General features: G+C 39.9%; 2 pseudogenes; both read right to left on the minus strand.

The window, feature by feature from the left end:
- Positions 1-290: 290 nt before the first annotated feature.
- Positions 291-3,163, minus strand: LOC100726736 (voltage-dependent anion-selective channel protein 1-like; annotated as a pseudogene).
- Positions 3,164-10,050: 6,887 nt separating this feature from the next.
- Positions 10,051-10,612, minus strand: LOC100732924 (large ribosomal subunit protein eL20-like; annotated as a pseudogene).
- Positions 10,613-18,279: the final 7,667 nt, after the last annotated feature.

Below are 18,279 nucleotides of genomic sequence, written 5' to 3' on the forward strand. Positions count from 1 at the left end.
CTTCCACTTGCGGCCATGTCTAAATTTTCAAAAGGGGAACCTGGCATCTCTAGAAGGAGTCACCAAGTTCCCCCACGTGTACTGCAGAAAGGACCTTTTTCAGAATCAGGTTTCTTCTGTGCCTCTGAATGGGTAACACCTTAAAGCTGAATGAATCATCTTTCACCTGGAGGTCTAACATGATTTTTTTAGCAATTCTTGCATCCCAGACATACAACATTACAAGGCGCACTAAATTCTGAATGTAGCTATGCTGCAAAATTTAAAATTAACAATTGTACAGTATGCGTTTATGCATCAAACTCCAATCCTAGACCAAGTTTGCAATCACCGGCACTGACATTCTGCCATCCAGCAGAGCTGAAAGTGTCAGTTTGATTCCTGGCTTTAGGGTCTGAGTGTATCCTAAACCAATCAGGCTGGAATTGTTCACTTTGGCCGAGAAGCAGGCGTCAGGATCGATCTGATACTTGGCTGTGATTCCAAAGCAAGTGTTGCTGTTTCCTGCTGTCCAGGCAAGATTGACAGCGGTCTCCAGCTTCTTGTTGACCTTCTGGTAAATGGAGCCACCAAATTCTGTCCCGTCGTTCACGTTAGCGTGAAGCTGCAACTCATCCATCTTGCAGCCAACGGCGAAGTTGCTCTGGGTCACTCAAGACTTTGCGGTCTCGAAATTCATCTGGTAGCCGGCCAGCCCTCGTAGCCAGGGCTCTGCGGATCAAGGGCCCAGCGATGTCGAAGTCCACGGTGCAGCCCAGGTTGATGTGCTCCTGCTTGTACCCTGTCTTGATTTTAGCATTTTTCTTCCCAGTGTTAGGCGAGAAGGATGCATCGAAAGTCAGCTTTAGTCCATATGCAAGCTGATCTTCCATGGTGGTCTCGCTGCCAGGGTGTTGTCCGTGTCCCATTTCTCAGTGAAAGTCAGGCCGTACTCGGTCCACCTGTACTTGGTTTCCAGGCTGCCTGTCACTTTGGTGGTCTCTGTGTTGGCTGAGCTGGAGCTTGTGAATTCCAATCTGTTCTTGGACTTGGTTTTCAAATGGAGTTTTATTAATCCAAACCCATAGCCCTTGGGTGAAGACGTCCAAGTCCATAGCCCTTGGCAGACTTGCCAAGATCGGCATACGTGGGTGGCACAGCCAACTTCTGCTTGGGGCCAAGATTTCTTAAAAATAATAAGGAACCAAGAAATAATTCAATGACTGCAAGACAATGCAAGGAAAAATAATTTAAGACTGATACATGTCAGCAAAAAAAGCAGGGGCCAGTACAAATGATATAAATAGACTATTTACAGAAGTAATAGCAAAAAACTTTCCATGCATGGGGGAAGGACCTGACACACAAAAAAGTGATGCATACAGAACTCCAACTAGCCATAACCAGAATAAATCTACATGCAGACATATAATAATCAAGATCCCAGAAATTCAGCACAAGAATGGAATATTAAAAGCTGTTAAAAAAAAAAGAAACATATCACTTATAAAGCAAAACCCATCAGAATCATGATAGACTTCTCAACACAAACCATCAAATCAAGAAAAGCTTGGAGTGAAGTATTTGAAGTCCTGAAAGAAAACAACTTGAAACTCAGATTAATGTACCCTGCAAAACTTTCAAAATTAAAGCAGAAACAAGATACTTCATTACAAAGGACAACTGAAGAAATTCATGGCCACAAAACCAACTGTACAAAGAATACTAGACAGAGATAAAAATGACCATGGTTCCAGGAACAGTAGCCCAGGGAGATCATCAAGCAGCACACAGACAGCTGATTGGAGGAAGTTATGGTTGATACATTATGTCAACTTGAGAAATTTAGAAGTTTAACTGAGAAACTCATCAGGGAGCCAGAATGCTTACTTTGCAAATATCTTCATCCTGTGTAACAGAAGGGCACAGAGATTTTGTGAGTGCTACACCTGTCCTGAGGGGTGGGGTTGGGGAGGCTGTGTACACTATAAAGGAGAAGAGGCTTGTTTTCCCCCTTTTGTGCTGGCTGCTGCCTTGAAGCATTGCCATAGTGCCATGCCACCTTGCCTTGGAGCCAGCTGATTATGAACTAAAACCTCCACAAACAGTGAGCTAAATAAACATTTCCTTCCTCAATTTTGGTGTCAGGTGTTTTGTCCCAAGAATGAAAGAAAAGTAACCAAGACAGAGGGGAAAAATAGGGAGCCAATGGCAGGAAAATAAGCAGAGACAAAGCAAGTGCATGTTAGCCGTAACCACTAATGTAAATGGCCTCAATTTACCCATAAAAAGAAGCACAGGCAGAGTGAAGCAAGAAATAAGATCCATCAATATGTAGTATAAAAAAATTTTTAACTTGGAAGGAAATTCATAGATTGAAAGTCAAAGGAGAGAAAACAATGCTCCATGTGACAGGGAACTAGAAAAAAAGCAGAGGGAGCTTGACCATCAACCACAGAATAGGTAAGAAAGATATGGCATTTTTACATAATGGAAAGTTACATTGACATTGTTCTATTTTGTTTGGTTTTGTTTGATTTCATTATATCTGAGGGTATGGGTAGCTATTTCAAAGGTAAGAAGATATATTAAGATAGCCATTGTTGTTTTCCTATTAACTTATTTTGAAGACTTGTATCATTTGCATTGCTTTGTTTTGACTGATTTTACACTGTTTGATTTTGTTTGATTGTTACATCTTATGATATAGGCAGCTACTTTGAAGATAACAAGAGACATTATGGTAGCCATTGTTGATTTCCTATTATCTTGTTTTGGAATCCTGTATTGTGTTCACCGTTTTGTTTAGAATGGCTCTATTCTGTTTTATTTTGTTTGGTTTTATTCTCTTTAATAAAATATCAGTGGAAAAACTCATCTTCTGCATACCATTCAAAGATAATGTCTATTAATTTCCAATCACAGATACATAAATAAAGAGCACTGTGAAATAGGTCTGTGGTAGAATGCTTGCCTAGCATGTGCAAGGTCTTGGGTTTGATCCCCAGCAACCCAAAAGAAGAAGAAAATATCCTGTGTCTTCATTACTTTTCTCATTGCTGAGACAAAATACCTGACAGCAATTGTTAAAGGAGAAAAGGTTTATTACATTTTGTACATACTTCAGTTGACACCAAGACAGAGTGGCGTAGAACAGGGGCATCACAGAGTAGAAGCAGTTCATGGTGGGCAGAGAACAACAAAACAGAAGGCAGAAGCAGTGAAATAGCAAAGGAGCAAGCGATAAGTGACAACATCAGCCCTTATATTTTATCCAGGCTACCTGCCCTCAGGATGAGTAGCACTCATACCTTATACCTAGCATCTCACCATCAATCACTTACAGCATCCCACACCCTAGATCCAGCCACCTCCAAAAAGCCCAACCTTTGACCACATGAGACTTTGAGGGAGCATCTAGACACAAGTCATAGCATCCTGGATTATTGTTTATGTACTTTCACAAAACTGTTAAAACGTTTTACAGTGTTATTAAATAGTTGTCTTTTCTTTTTTTTCCTCTGGTAGCAGTGATCAAACTCACAACCTCATGCTTGCCAGGCAGGTGTTTATGTCACTCAGTTGTACCCTCAAACTCATCTTTAAAATAAGATTTTTGGGCCAGTGAGTATAGTTCTACCAGAGTAGAACCCTTGGTACAGTACTTACCTAATATGTGTAGGCCATAGTATCAATCCAATAGTACTGCAAAAATAATAATAATAATAAAGTGAAGGCAGATTTTTATTCACTAAACATTCATTCATATAGACTTTAGAGGACAGGAGGGATTACTGGAAATTGAACTCAGGACCCTGCATTTGTCAGGCAGGTGCTTATGCACATATTCTGGATCCCTTTTTCTTTTTGAGACAGGGTCTCACTATGTAGTTCAGGCTGGCCTTGAACTCACTATGCAGCCTGGCTGGCCTCAAAGTCACAATGATCTTCCTGCCTCAGCCTCTCAAGTGCTAGGATTACAGGGGTGCACCACCACACCCAGTTCATTTCCATAAACGTTTAATAATTTGTTTATCTCTTTGCTGTTGGTCTATTAAGCTATGTGCAAGTTTTTATTGTAATAAACAACTCTGCATTAGACATTCTTATTCACATATCCTCATTTATACATTATCATGATTTCCTAAAGATAAGTTTCTAGAAGTGAAATTTCTTGGTAAAGTAATGTAAACACTTTGAAGACATGTATACTGTCCCCCTGATCATTTGTGCCAATTTTCATTTCCACTACCAGTACATAGAATTTATTTCTTGATGCCAGTGCGGTAGCACATGCCTATAATCCCAGAACTCAGGAAGCTGTGGCAGGAGGATTACCACAAGTTTGAGACCAGCCTGGGCCAGCCTGAACTATATAGTAAGACTTTTGTCTTTTGTAAAAAAAAAAAAAAAAGTGAAAAAGAGAATGTTTGCTTAAATTCTAGCTAGTGTACTGACAACAATTTTTGTAGTTGTAAATAATAGGAAACATTATCACAGTAGCTTAAATAGGTAAGGGAATATTTACCATAGAACAAAAATTTCAGAATTAAGTTCCCAATACTAGTATGTACTGAGATATCAAGAAGATATTTGGCTACTTTGATCTTTCTGTTCACCATCTTTCCTTTCTTTCTATCTTTTTTTTTTTTTTTTTTTTTTTTTTTTTTTTGAGACAGGGTCTCACTAAATTGCCCTGGCTGAACTCAAACTTGTGACTCCCCTGACTCAGCTTCCTGAGTAGCTGGAATTACAGGCAAGTGCTACCAGGCAAACCACCATATGAGTTGGGAGTTTTTGTTGATGTGTGTTTGCTTGTTTTTTGTTTTTGTTTTTTTGAACCAGGAATCAAATTCATGACCTTGCACTTACCAGGCAAGTAATTGTGCCCTGGCCCTGCTCACTTGTTTTTGAGACAGGGTCTCACTATGTAATCCAAGCTGGTCTTTAACTTTCTATATGACTAAGGCTGGCCTCAAACTCCCAGCAATCTTTCTGCCTCAGACTCCCACGTGCTGTTATTGGAGGTGCGTATCACCATGCCCAGTTAGATGAGTTTTAAAATTCAAAAATTTTAAATTCAAAAGAAGCAGGTTGAATATAACCATATATAGTCAAACATCTCTGGTAGAATCTAAGGCAGACTTTGTAACTGACTAGCACTCCATTTTTAGAAACTTAGAGTTGTGGATAAGGACTTTTGTAAATGTGTATTCACCTCAGAAAACTGTTAAAATGTTCAGACAAGAGCCAGCCATGGTAGCATACTCATGTAATTCCAACATTTGAGAGGCTGAGGCAAAAGGATTATCTTGAGTTTGAGGCCAGCCTGGGCTACATAGCAAGACCTTGTTTCAAAAAAAAAAAAATTGGTTCTGTACACTAGAAAACATTAGATCGTGCTCTGTTCTTTAGGACTGCAGGGCTCACTATCTGCCTCATAACACTTGGTCCTCAGATAGTGTGACACCAAAGGAAAGCCAAAGCGGCCCTCTTGAGTATGCCAGTTGTGTCAAATGCCCTGTAATTTAGGAATAAGACCTGTCAAATGGCCCCTGAGTTCAAGAGGGAAAGTACAGAGTCAGGAAGTTCCCCTAGGACCTAGGATCTCCTTTAGAGTTCAGAAGGCTTTATTTTTTTTTTTTTTTTTTTTTTTTTTTTTTTTTTTTTTTTTTTTTTTTTTTTTTTTAATTTTTATTTAAGGAGAAAAGAAAAGAAAAAAAAAACAGTGAAGGGTACAAGTTATACAGATTTACAGAAGAAAAAAAATGCGCAGTAGGAAATCACTAGTTAATAGATTACATATTGCCATCTTAGAAATAATTGTTCAAGTCACAGAATTAAAGTTTGTAGAGTGGACCTTCCAGCAATGATACTGCAAACAGTTCTGTTCAATGATCCATTAGAACTCTGTGATATCATTTTCTGTCTTATACATTTAAATATACATGCAGTTATATAGTTTAGAGCATTTTCTTTTCCTCTCTTTTGTACAGTGACTATTACACATTTTGGGTTTCATTGCTCCCACTGTTCTTATTGCTTTTTTGGAAGAGAGTAAAACCAAATGTGACATGACAGAACAGAATCGGTCAAGTCAAAAGGGTGGATATAATAGATAATATAAAAACATAATACAAGGTGATCAACAATGGTTACCCTAATGCCTCCCGCTATTTCTAATAGAATTGCCTATATCGTTAGTTGTAATACTATTGAACAAAACCGTAAAGGATAAAACCGACAAAACCAAAACATTGGAGATATTGTAGGTCTTCAAAAGTAGATAGAAGTCAACGAGAATGGGCGTTATAATGAATCTCATTATCTTCTCAGCTGATGCCTAAACTTTCGAACCTGATACTATTCAGCAAAACAGAATAGAGGAACCTCAGTCAAAAACAAGATGGTGAGAGTAATACAGGGCTTCAAATCGAGAAAATAGAAAGTCAAAGTGGGTTACTATATTATATCCTGCTATATTTTTCCCTTTAATTAAATGGATAACAATAAAAAAGTATATAATGGAGTGGAGATTGAGAAAAAGAAAAAGAGGGCATAACAGCGAAACAGGGCAGATCAAAACATAACCTTTTAAGCAGAATAGTGTTTCACCACCAGATATTTCCGACTTAAAAATAGTTACCATATTGACTCCCTCCCTGAAGTCCTTGAGTACAACTTCATATACTGTAGCATTAAGTATATCAAAACAATGTAAAACCATTTAAGAGAATGACAGCATTATAGAGTATTTGGAATTGACTAACAGAAAATGAACAATGGTCTCTGTATAATCTCCTTGTCTTTAAAAGGTTTTTGCTTATACTAACGTACATAACAAAATCCAATAAGATACAACCTGGTTAGACCATTGGAGACAGAAGAACAAAAGCTAGATGAGACTTCAAAACAAGATGGTACTGAATCAGCATTACCTATTAAGATGTCATTTTCTCAAAAATAGCTGTTCCTATCATCCAATCTTCTCTGTCTCATTTCTGTTGAGCTCTTTTTCTGTCAGTAGCTGTCAGTTTGTCTTCTTCATTTTGTTCTCTGCTCCATTCGTTGTGGCCTCCCTGCCACTATTTCTGGGTTCTTTGTATTTTTCTTTTTTTAGAATATCCTGCAATACTTTCTGTAGAGTTGAATTGGTGGTTGCAAATTCCCCCAGTTCCTCTTTATCCTGGAAGCACCTCGTTTTTCCATCAATTTCCAGGGACAGTTGTGCAGGATATCTCAATCTTGGCTGGAGATTATTATCTTTCAAAGCTTGAATTATTTCCCCCCATGCTCTTCGTGATTTGATGGTTTGTGAAGAGAAATCTGCTGTAATTCTGATGGGTGTTCCTTTGTAAGTGATCTGTTTCTTGTCTCTTACAGCTTTTAATATTCTGTTCTTGTATTGAATTTCTGGGATTTTTATTATTATATGCCTGGGTGTTTCTCTGTTAGGGTTGTAGGTAGCTGGGGTCCTGTATGCCTCATACAGCTGAGTATCTTTACCTTTTGCTAAATTAGGAAAATTCTCCTGGATTATTTCTGTGAGTAGCTTTTGTAATTCATTTGTTTGTGTCCCTACTTCTTCTTCTATGTTCTTAATCCTTAAGTGGTGGCTCCTCTTATCATCTTCTTGTCTTTGTATTATTGCTGTTTGTTTCTTTGTTATTTTTAAGAAGTTTTTCATTTCATTCTCCCATATTTCAAGTCTGCCCTCCAGTTCAGATAGTCTGTCCTTAGTTTCTTTCAAGCTGTTATGCCAGTCTTGTATAGACTTATTAATTTCTTGATAGTCCCTTTGAACCTGCTTCACATACTCAATGCTTTCTCTGTTTTCTCCATCAAGCAATTCTCCCCTCTTTTTCTGTTCTTCCATTCCACCATCTGTTTTTTCCTGGGTGGTGTTTAGCATTTCTCTAACTATTCTGCATACTTCTAGCTTCAGATCATTGATAACTTCATTCCTGAATTGGTCTATGAGGCTCTCAATATGGTGCTTAATGTATACTGGTGCGGCGTCCATTATTGCCTGTTTCTCAGGATTGGGGGCCGAGGAGCTTTTTTTGTTGCTTCCCTTCCCCATATTTTTTTTTTTTTTTTTTGTTCCTTATAAAATGCAATCTTACAAAGGAGGCCCGGCTTCCCTGCCTGTCAGCCACAGCCTGATCAAATTGCGCTGGCTAGTTGTTCCCGCCCACCGCTACGCACCAGGGAGTCGGAGGAGGCAGCCTACGCGGAAGTCAGTCGCTCCTCCGGGCCATCGTCCGGCTCTGGGATCTGGGTTAGGCTAGTCTAGCCTAGAGAGTCCGCCAGCAGCGTCACTCAGGCCAGGCACTTTTCTCCAATCCTGTCCGAGAGGGGAATGGCGCCCAGAGAGATCTCCGCTAGAGTCAAACTGTGGTGGGGGGTCAGATTCTCACTCACCTCGCCACCAGTCAGTTTTCGTGTACACCTCTGTCCGTCCTTTTTTTTTTCGACTCCGTTCTCCCGTTCCCAGAGCTCGGCGCTCCCAGAGCTCGGCGCGTCTCTCCTTGCTGAGCCGCTGTGGAGATAGCCGGCCGCCGCACGGCGGGAAATCCAAACCGGTTTCCGATGGCGCGGAGTCGAGCCTCCACACCGAGATTTTTCTGTTCCTATTTTAGCGCCAGGACTGTATTCCAAGTTGGATTCTCTCAGCCCAGTTCGTTCCTGAGTCAGCAGAGCATATCTCTACTGATTCGTGTCTCCCTAGTCCGCATTATTTCTGGCCTCTGAGCCGAACCTTTCAGAGAGCCTCTGGTAGTTGCTGTTGTCTGTCCGCCATGTTCTCTGGTCTCCCGAGTTCAGAAGGCTTTAATCAGATGAAAAACGTTACTTGTAGCGACTTGGTACATGTACATAACACATTTGAGTTTCTTTTCTAAGCTCATTTCCTTTCCCTGCCTCCCCTTTCATCCATCTCTTTGTCCCCTTTTTTTTTTTTTTTTTTTTTTTTTTTTTTTTTTTTTTTTTTTTTTTTGTACATACTCAGTACACAATGTCCACCTTCCTTGTGTGGAATTGGTTCATGTACTTAGCACATCCTAATTCCCCTTTTCCTCCCTTAGCCCCCTTCCTCTCCCTCTGTCTCTTGATCAATTTCCCCTTTAAAAAAAGATCTATCTCCCTGTTTCCTATTTATCAGGACCTTGGCTTAGGCCCCAATCTCCCGAAATGAGTTCTAGTGAAGGCTTAAATAAAGGAGACAATGTAACATGGATTGGGGAGTCCAGGAAAGTCAGAACTCTCTGAGAGTTAAGACAAAGACTTTCTGGACCACCCCTAGTATTCACTGGGTTTCCACAGATTTGGGGACTCAAAATCTCATAGCTGTTATGCAAAACAAAATACTTCAGCTTGATGTGATATGCATGCCAGTGACCCCAGTAACTTGAAACTTATTTGCATGTTTTAGTGGTTTTTACTTATTTCTTATGGGATATATATATATATCCCACCAACAGTGGACAAGGGTCTTTCTCCCCAGAGCCCTGCCAACATCTGTTATTGGTTGAATTCTTGCTAATTGTCATTCTTTCTGGAGTGAGAAGGAATCTCAGTGTTGTTTTAGTTTTCATCTCTTGAATGACCAGTGATGTTGAACATTTTTTCATATTTATTTGCCATTTCTACTTCTTCATCTGAGAAGTATCTATTCACCTCAGGTGCACATTTCAGACTGGGTCTTTTCACTTGGAGGGTCTCTGATACTTTTAGTTCTTTATATATTCTACATAGTGTTGAGGATCACAAATTATAAATTGAGGCCAGGGTCTGTTTGAAGCTGTGCACACCTTGCCTGTTTGCTCTCTGGGAGGCAGAAACACCTTTTCTTCCAGCTACGGCTAAGACGGCTAAGACCCCAATGACCCGGGTTGCCATGACACTTACAGGGTAGGATGAAATGTACTAAGGACAGTATAGGCAGGGCAAGTACCCAGGCTTGGGGAAGAATCTTAACTTGTTTTTTTGGGTTTTTTGTTTGTTTGTTTGTTTGCTTGCTTGTTTGTTTTTTTTCAGGTGCTGAGTTTCTTGGCACTGCTGCGGCCACTCCTAGAAGAAGGTGTTGGGCCTCTTGGTGAAGCAGGGCTTGTGCTGGTGACACAAAACTCCGTGGGGCAGTGGAAACTTGATCTTGGAGTCGTGGAACTGCTTGAAGGCTGGCCGACGACACTTGCTGGCAGCCATCTCCTCCACCTTCATGATCTGGATGGAGTGGGCGCGGGCACGATGCCGGGCACCCATGTCCCGGTAGCATTGGGTGACAGCGCCCGCTGTGGTCAGCTCGCAGCACTCCCGGTACATGTTGTGGGTGCCGCTGTGGGAGTCATAGCGCAGCTAGATGCTGAAGTTCTTTACTCGCAGAGTAAAGACTGCTCAAACACCTGCCCACAGTAGACGATCTCCCTCGAAGACTTCTTCATCTTCTTCGGCTGCGACACAAAGTACCAGAACCGGGACTTGGCGACCACATGGTTGGGTGCGAAGATCCGCATGCGGTAGAGCGGCGCATGCTGCACTGTGGGGTGGGCAGGCAGCGCCCCACCACTTTGTATTCCCGGAGTGTGCCCCAAGCCTTCATAGCGATCCCTTCCCGCTGGCCGCCACCCACAGAAAGCAACTTGTTTATTTGTGATGCTAAACTTGTTCCTCATTCTACTACTTCTTCACTGTTCCCAAAAACGTACACTATCAGGGGCTGGGGATTTAGCTCAGCAGCATAAGCACCTGGCTTGCAAGCAGACGGTCGTGAGTTCGATCCCTGGTACAGATAAAAATGAAAAAAAAAATGTACACTATCTCTCCCCCTGTGCATTTCACTGGCAAAATAAAAGTGGGCCAGCCAAAGAGGCTTAATCTTTGCCCCATCCTGAGGTACTGATCTCCCAGCAATATTATGCACCCTAATATTGTCTCTGCTCTTTCTTTCATCCTTTGCCAGTACCCCTCATACAGGCAACTAGAGGATCCTGACCAGATCCCCAGCTATGTAGCAGTCCTTCCTCTGAGAAACAACTGGTAAACATTTTTTCCCACACTATTGTTTCTTCATTTTGTTGGTGGTTTCTCTTGCTGCACAAAAGCTTTTTAATAAAATGAAACTCTGTGCTGAGGATTTAGCTCAGCAGCATAAGTGTCCACCCTGCAAGCGCGCAGGCAATCCTGAGTTTGATCCTCAGTATCAATTTTAATAAAATAAAATGAGATCCCAGTTGTTGGTTCTTTGTGAAACTTCCTGGACAGTTGAAGTTTTGTTGATGAAGCCTTTGCCTACACCAGAGTCTTCAAGAGTTCTACCTATTCTATCTTCCAGAAGCTTTAGTGTTTCTGTTTTAATATTTAGACCTTTGATACATTTTGATTTTAATCTAGTGCCTGGTGAAAGATATGGGTCTAGTTTTAATCTTCAGCATGTGTAAAGCCAGTTTTTCCAGCACCGTTTATTAAAGAGTCTATCTTCCAGTGAATGTGTTTGGTTCCTTTGTCAGAGATAGTAGCTGAGTAAGTCAGAAGTTGCTTCCGTATCTTCTAATCCATTGATCCTCAGGTCTGTTTTTGGGTTTTTTTGTTCTTTTGGTTTTTGGTTTTTGGTTTTTTATTTTGTTGCCAAAACCATGCTGTTTTTATCACAGTAGGTTTGTATAGTAAAGTCTCACGTCAGGGATTGTGATGGCCCCTGCTTTGCCTTTGTTGTCCAGACTTGCCTTTGCCAATCTAGGTATTTTCTGAGCCAAAAGAATTATAGGATTGTTTTCTTCAATTCTGTGAGATATGCTGTTGGAATTTTAATTGGGATTGCATTACATTTGTATAACAGTTTTGGAAGTATGACCATTTTCACTATGTTGATTCTTCTACTGAAGAACAAAAGGTAACTTTCCATTTTCTGATATCCTCTTTAACTTCCTTTTTCAAAGTACTGTAGTTTTCAATGCAGAGGTCTTTTACTTTCTTCATTAGATTGATTCCTAGATATAGCTTTGGGGGGGGTGCTACTGTGAAAGGTGTCATTTACCTAATTTCTCTCTCAGTGAGTTTATTTGTGTACAGACAGGCTATCAGTTTTTGAGTGTTGGGCTGGGCATTTAGCTCAGCAGCTCAAAGTGCTTGCCTGTTAACGTGAGGTCATGAGTTCGATCTCCAGTACAAAAAAAAAATTTTTTGAGTGCTACCTTTGTATCCAACTATGCAATGGAATTTGGTTATTAAATCTAGAAGTCTTTTTGGTGGAGATTTTTGAGTCTTGTATGTAGAGTATCATGTTCATACATTAAAAGTGAGATAAGTATTCCTTTCCTATTCTTACTTTTTTTCTTTCCCTTGTCTATTGCTCTGGCTAATATTTCCAGAACTATGTTGAATAACTGACAATGGGCATCCTTGTCTTGTTTCTGATTTTAAAGTGAAAGCTTTCAGTTCTTATCCATTTAGTATGATGTTAGCTATTGGCTTATCATAGATCACCATTATTAGATTGAGATAAAGACTATTTATGCCAATTTTCTATTGAATTTTTATCATGAATGGGTGTTGGACTTTGTCAAACACATTTTCTGCATCTCTTTAGATGATCATATGGTTTTTGTCCTTGGCTCTGTGAATATGGTATATTATATTTATTGATTTCCTTTGTTAAACCGTCCCTGCATTCCTGGGATGAATCCTACTTGGTCATGGTGTATAATCTTAATGTTTACTGCATTCTGCTTGTCAGTGTCTTATTAAGGTCTTTTCCATCTGTGCTCACTAAAGAGATTCTCTGGTAATTCCCATTTTTGGTTGAATCTTTCTTTAGTTTTTGGTGCCAGGAGGGAATTTGGAAGTATTGCTTCCCTTTCAATTTCATGAAAGAGTCTGAAAAGTAGCAGCATTATGTCCTCTCTAAATTTCTTGTAGAATTCAACAGTGAATTCATCAAAGCCTGCACTTTTCTTTATAGGTAGGTTATTAATTACATCTTCAATTTCATTGGCAGACATTATTTACTTAGAATTTTTATATCTTCTTGATTCAGTTTTATGTAATTTGCATGTATCTTGTAATCTGTCCATTTCTTCTGCATGTTCCATCTTATTAGACTACAGGTTCTTAAGTCCATATTGATGATCTTTAATATTTCTTCAGGATCTGTTGTGATGTCACCCTTTTGCTCTAATTTATATGATAAGGCTGGCTAAGGTTTTGCCAATTTTATTCAGTCTTTCAAAGAACCAACTCTTGGATTCACTGATTCTTTGTATTGTTTTCTTAGTATCCATTGCATTAATTTCTGCTCTGATATTTATAATTTCCTGACTCATATGAGCTTTGGGCTTCACTTGCTCTCCTTTTTCCAGAAGTCTGAGGTTCAATATTAAGTTGTTTATTTGAGCTAATTCTATTCTTCTGACATAGGAATTCACCACTATATACGTCCCTCATCAGACTGCTTTCATTATGTCCCATAAGTTCTGGTATGTTGTACTGGCATTATCATTTAATTGTAGAGTCTAATTTCTTCTTTAAATTCATTGGTGACTCATTGGTTGTTCAAGACGGTGTTGTTTAATTTCCAAGTGTTTATGAAGTTCTTGTGATTTCTTTTGCCATTGATTTCCAGTTTCATTGCATTATGGTCTGATAATATGCACGAGATAACTTCAGTCTCTCTACATTTACTTGAGCATGTTTATGAGCTAGTGTGTGGTCTCTTTTGGAGAACATTCAATACATAGCTGAAAAGAATGTATATTCTGATGTTGTGGGGTAAAACACTCTGTAGATATCTTTTAAATTCATTCATTCAAAAATTTGGTTCAGTTCTGATATTTCTTTGTTAAATTTTGTCTAGTTAGGGGGCAGAGCTAAGATGGCAGATAAATAACCAGCCAACTACAGAGGCTCCATGAGATAGTCAACTCAGAACTCAACATAATACAAGGGGAGCCCCAAAGAGAGGGAGAGGAATTCTCTAGTCCCAAGGAGAAACTAAGGTGAGAAAAACGAATCAAACATTCACTCCTGGCTGTCTGCACCACAGTGCAGACCTGAGCACCTCCGGGCCACTGGTGAGACAGACCATCCCCACGCCACCGCCACCGTCTCCAGCCGCCACCTCTGACTCTGTCACTAGGGGCCCGACAGAGGCTGAGGGAGTGAAACAACTGGTGCTCACTGGCTGCCCCCGCGCCTGCCACCATTGCCACCTCCTGGTTCTGGACCGTATCCAGGAGGGCGTGAAGAAGAGAGCGGGTTGCGGCCCGGCGGACTTGGACCGCATTGCTGGGATGCATTGCCACCTTCGCACTCGCTGCTCTCACAAGGACCCCAGCCCCCAGCACCAGCGCTGAGTGGCCCCCGCTGCCGGAGCACCCCGATGTCCTGGAGCGGGCCAGTATGTCTTCACTGCTGCCAGGCCCACAGGACTGGAGCCCCACGAAGCCGCCGCTGTGAACGAAGCCCAGAGAAGCTGCTTCTGAAAATACCGCTTCAGACAATAATCAAAAATACAGAACCAGAACTTTCCGGTTTCCTGCTGTGATTGACCAGCTTTGGGGAATTGGGCCTGCCTGCCTGCACCCTGTACTTTAGACTGTGCAGCCTGGGGTGAATGTCCCTGCACCATCTCAAGCCCCTGGGAAGGAGTTAAGATATTTCAGGTAACAGCAATTTGGGGAGGGCAGCAAAACCCCAGTCAGCATGCTTCAGAAAGACCCTAAGCAATACGGAGAGGACCAGAGATCCCTAGGACACTCCAGTCTGAAAGAAACCAGAAACATGACAAGAGATAGAAATTTAAAAAAAAGTCTCCAGCAGCTGAGCATGAGAAAATAAGCCCAGGAGAAGAAACACAGAAGAGAATCAGCACAGTAACCATCCAATACTGGACACAGCATTAGCTGAAATAAAGAAATACCTTCATGACCTCATAGAAGAATTTAAAACTGTACTTCTAATCCAAGTGAGGCAAGATATAAAGAGATTAATTAAAGAAATGATAAGCCTCTCCCAAGAGAACACAGATGGAAGAATGGAGGAACTCAGAAAAGAAAGAGAAACTTGTGAAGAATTTAAACATAACCTAGAATACATGAAACAGATCCAGAGATTACCAGGAAACTAAAAACTCCATTGAACACTGGCAAAATGCCTTGACAGAATCTAAAGTTAGCCTTTTGAAACTTGAAAAGAGATTTATGATATAAGATCGTGAAAGAAAAGATCTCTTAAAAATAACAAGGAATCAGAAAGAAACAATTCAAAGGCTAGAAGATGACAACAGGATACATAACTTAAGAATAAAGCATGTGAGCGAGGAAGCAGGAGTGATCAAAAATTAAATACAAAGAATATTCCCAGATATATTAAAGGAAAATTTCTCAAGTATGGGAAAAAGAGATGATATCCAGATAAATGAGGCATATAGAACACCAGCTACCTACAACCAAAACGGATCTACACCCAGACATATAATAATCAAGATTCCAGAAATCCACCAAAAGAACAGAATACTAGAAGCAGCCAGAGGAAAGAAGCAGATTACCTACAATGGGAAAATTAACAACAGACTTATCAACACAAACTAAATATGGGTGCACCCAACTATATAAAGCAAGTATTAACAGACATGAAAAATCAAATAAGCACTAATAAAAATGTAATGAGACAACATCAATACCCCACTGTCACAAATAGATCAACTAGACAAAATTTTTTTCTTTTTTTTTATTATTTAAAGAGAAAAAAACAGAAAAAAGACACATGGAGATAAAAAAGGGTAGAAATAATACAGAATTACAGAAAAATAAATGGTAAGAAATCACCAGTTGATAAGTACATATTGTCATCTTAGAAATAATTGTTCAGGTTACAAACTTAAAGTATGTAAAGTGACATTCAAATAGTGACACTGCCAACAGTTCTGCTCAATCATCTAACAAAAACTTAGTAATATGGTTATCAGTCCTACACACTTGTTTTTTATCTTAAAGAGGGTAAGATTAAGCATATCATAACAGAACAAAACAGTTCAAAAAGAAACAATTTAAAGAAATACAGATTTCAAAGCAAGTCCACTGGAGATCTTCACTGTTTATCTAATTGTCTCTAATTTCTTCCAAAGAGTTGTCCCCATCTTCACACACATTAAACATATACTGCATATTATAGAGCTAATCAACTCATTACAGGATGATGAAGGCTTTTTAGGTCTTCAAGATCTGACATTGCAGAAGACAATAATAACTACTATAGTGTCTCTTATTCTCTTTGTAGTAGCTGTCCCTATCTTTTTTTTTTTTCTTTCCATTTTTACCGGTACCAGGGATTGAACTCACGGCTGCCTGCTTGCAAGGCAGGCACTTATGCCACTGAGCTAAATCCCCAGCCCAGTACATATATATTTATGATTATTATCTCTTCCTCTTGAATTGTTCCTTAACAAAGATGCAATGACTTTCTTTGACTCTCTTAATCAGTCTTGGCTTGAAATAGAATAGCCACCCCTGCTTTTTTCTGGATTCCTATCACATGGAGTTTTGCTTTTCACCCTTCAACTTTCAGTCCATGAATTTCTTTTTGAATTAAATGAATTTTGATCCTTGGATGTAGCATATTTTTGGATCTTGCCTCTTGATCCATTCTGTTTGTTTCAATCCAGTCTGATTCTTTTGGTTGGTGACTTGAGACCATTAGCATTGACGGTTGCTGAGCATGGTAGTGCACATCCATAATCACAGTACTCAGGAGGCTGAGGCAGGAGGATTGTTGTGAGTTTGAGACCAGCCTAGGTTACAAAGTAAGCTCAAGGCCAACTTGAACTGCATAGCAAGGCCCCAACTCAAAAAAATTGGTGTTTATAACTGATACGTATAGGTTTATCCTTGTCATGTTATTTTCCTGTTGTTGACTCCCTTTCTCCCCCTCTCTTTAATTATCTTGCCTGCTATATCTATTCTGTGGTGGTGCATAGAGTTGTAATCTTGTATCTCTTCCTAGAATGTCCTTCAGAATATTCTGGAGTGCTTTTTGTATGTTCAGATGCTCTTCGTCATGAAACTATCTTATTTTTCTCATCAATTTTGAAAGACAGTTTTGTGGGGTGCATCAGTCTGGATTGGAGGTTGGTTTTTTAGGGCTTGAAATAGTTTACTCCAAGCTCTCCTTGACTTGAAGGTTTGTGTTGAGAAGTCTGCTGTGATTTTGATGGTCTTTCTTTGAAAGGTGGTTTGTTTCTTTTCTCTAACATATTCTGTTGTATTGGATTTCTGGGATCTTGACTATTAAATGCCTTTATGTAATTTGGGGTTTAGTTTTTGTTTTTGTTTTTTGATTGGGGGTGGGCATTGGTTGCTTTGGTTTGTTTGCTTGTTTGTTTGTTTGCTTGCTTGTTTTTTGAGGCAGGGTTTCACTATGCAGTTCAGGCTGGCCTTGAACTCACTTTGTAGCCCAGGCTGGCCTCGAATTCACAGCAGTCCTCCTGCCTCAGCCTCCCAAATGCTGATATTACAGGCCTGAGTCATCACGCCCAGCCTGGTATACATTTTTTTTAAAATCATGCCTAAGTGGAGTTCTATATGCTCCATTTATCTGTATACCAACATCTTTTTCCTTGCTTGGGAAGTTTTCTGCCATGACTTCTATACACATTTCTTTTCACTTGTTCTATTGTCTGCTTTTTTATTCACTCTGATCAATCTTATGTTATTCTTCTTTGTATCATGTAGCAGCTGCTGGATTCATTTCTCATGGTCCTTTGCTATTTTTAAGAAAACTTTCTTTTCATGATTGCTCACCACAATCCTGTCTTCTGTATCTGAGATTCTGTCCTCTTATTGGCTCATTCTGCTGTAGATCTATTTGAATATGTGTCATGGAGTCCATTTCTTGCTTTTTTTGTTTTGCTACTTTTGTTTTGTTTTTTGTTTTTTGTTTTGGTAACATGAGCTCGCACTTGCCAGGCAGGTGCTTATGCTGCTGAGCTAAATCCCCAGCCCTCTATTTCTTTCTTACTTTGGATGTTATGGTTTCCACCATTTTCCTAAGCCCCTCTATTTGTTTTATCTTTATCTGTTCTAAATCACAAGCATACTTGCCTTATGATCACCATCTCTGTAGTTATCTGAGAAATTATTTCTGATTTAATTTTTTTTATAGAACCTCATTCTTCTGCTTTGTTACTTCCACAGTTACCACTTCAGAGTCCAGGTGGGTGGCTTTTGGATTTCAGGTTTTGTTCTACCTCCTTACCTCCAAAATTTGCCTTTGGTAAGCTGGAAGTCTGGGGTTGTATCTTGTTTAAGT

The sequence above is a fragment of the Cavia porcellus genome, unplaced genomic scaffold, assembly GCF_034190915.1.
Source record: "Cavia porcellus strain 051 isolate PalLab524CR breed Dunkin Hartley unplaced genomic scaffold, mCavPor4.1 scaffold_7, whole genome shotgun sequence".
NCBI lineage: Eukaryota > Metazoa > Chordata > Mammalia > Rodentia > Caviidae > Cavia > Cavia porcellus.